This window comes from Dipteris shenzhenensis, chromosome 20 (genome assembly GCF_047967505.1).
Source record: "Dipteris shenzhenensis isolate YYH24624 ecotype China chromosome 20, Dip_SZ_1.0, whole genome shotgun sequence".
Lineage (NCBI taxonomy): Eukaryota > Viridiplantae > Streptophyta > Polypodiopsida > Gleicheniales > Dipteridaceae > Dipteris > Dipteris shenzhenensis.
In genome coordinates this window covers 42,843,583-42,845,130 of record NC_141615.1, presented here as the reverse complement: position 1 = coordinate 42,845,130, position 1,548 = coordinate 42,843,583, and the positions used below count along the sequence as shown (strand labels likewise).

Sequence of the window (1,548 nt, the reverse complement as noted above, 5' to 3'; positions counted from 1 at the left end):
AATGTAGTCACTAGTCTAGTGTTTGTGTAGAAAGATTTGGTGGGTCACTTGACCTAGAAGGGCCGTCTTGGCCTTCAAGGCAATGCAAGCTTCGATGAGGGATTTGGTGGAGCAAAGAACCTCATCGAGGCAACGAATATTTCACCCTATATGACATCCCAAGGGACAATAGTTTGTTCAAGAAAGGTGAGAGGACCTTGGTAGACATTTGGGATCACTACAAGGTGGACTGGATGCTAGTATGATTTATTTGGGAGAGCTTTGTGCTTAATGATGGTGAAACAAACTTGCTGCACATGCTAATTGATAGGATCCCACAGTCTTGGCATACTAATTTCATCAGGTCCACCAGCTAGAATTTGTTCAAGGGGTGGTAGAGCAAGCTAAGGGTGTCCACTTTTTGACCACTCCATGCAAAGCGTGACACCCCCAACTCACAAATACAAAGGATTGCACTACCTCAATTGCTCTCCTTTACCATGCCCTGACTCAAAGGAGCTCCACATCACTGGGATGCCCATCTCACGATGCCATTTGTAGAACTAATAAAACTACTTGGTAGACTTGAACTGACCACCACAATCGTCATACCAAACCCAGCACCGCTGCCATGTCACACCCTGATCCCTCAAAAACTATCATGGAGACTAAAACAATGCTGCACAAAATGGGCATCGTGCGAGCGATCATCACTAATGTAGAAGTGATACTCCTGCAAAATGATGCGTGAGTCCATGGTGCTATCAATGCCATCCACCTGACCCTCTGCATGACGATAGCTGATATGCACAAATAGAGAAACCTATAAGGTGGCACATAAAAAACAATGAGGATGATGGAAAGAAATAAATGAAATGCACAAGAAAACACAAGTAAGAACAATACTCGTTCACATGTCACGTGTTTGGAAAAATAATACTACGATTAGATCTCCTGTTGTGGTGCAAAGGTATAGTTCTCTACAAAGTCCACCACCGAGACAACCACCCCTACGGGAAATGTGCTTAAGCAAGCACAGAACTGTCTATCCTCCCACTTCGTAGTGTGGGAGTGCCGTATGTAGTGGTACAACTTCCCTCAGAAAGCATCAATGAAAGCAACACGTGGAGTCCACTGCTCCACCAGTTGCAACCTCCTGGACTGTGCACCACCATCTAATGTCAACGTGATGTACTCGTACTGCTTCCAACGCACAATCTCCACATCATTGACATCTAGTGTAACTCGCGGCACTCTAGCAAAGTGACCACACACCATACACCTCCCCTCTACACAATCAAGGAAGTGGTACAAAGTATCGCCATCTCGTGCACACAATATGGAGTGAATGAAGTCACGAGGGCTAGTAGGAACCACTCCCCTATGACCATCAAGGGAACGAAATACATCGTACATCAATCCAAAATCAACATGATAGCAACAATAACACGTGTCATGCTCTCTAGAGCATCGCACAAACCATGGCCTGCACCGCTCAAATGACCTCTGCCCAATCCTGACCTTCGTGTGCGCCTCTACAAACTGAGTATACAACTCAGTCTGGGTACA

The 1,548-nt window shown here is 45.5% G+C and overlaps 1 pseudogene; it reads right to left on the bottom strand.

Moving 5' to 3' along the window:
- Window positions 1–551: 551 nt before the first annotated feature.
- LOC147889692 (uncharacterized) lies at window positions 552–1,257 on the bottom strand (annotated as a pseudogene).
- Window positions 1,258–1,548: the final 291 nt, after the last annotated feature.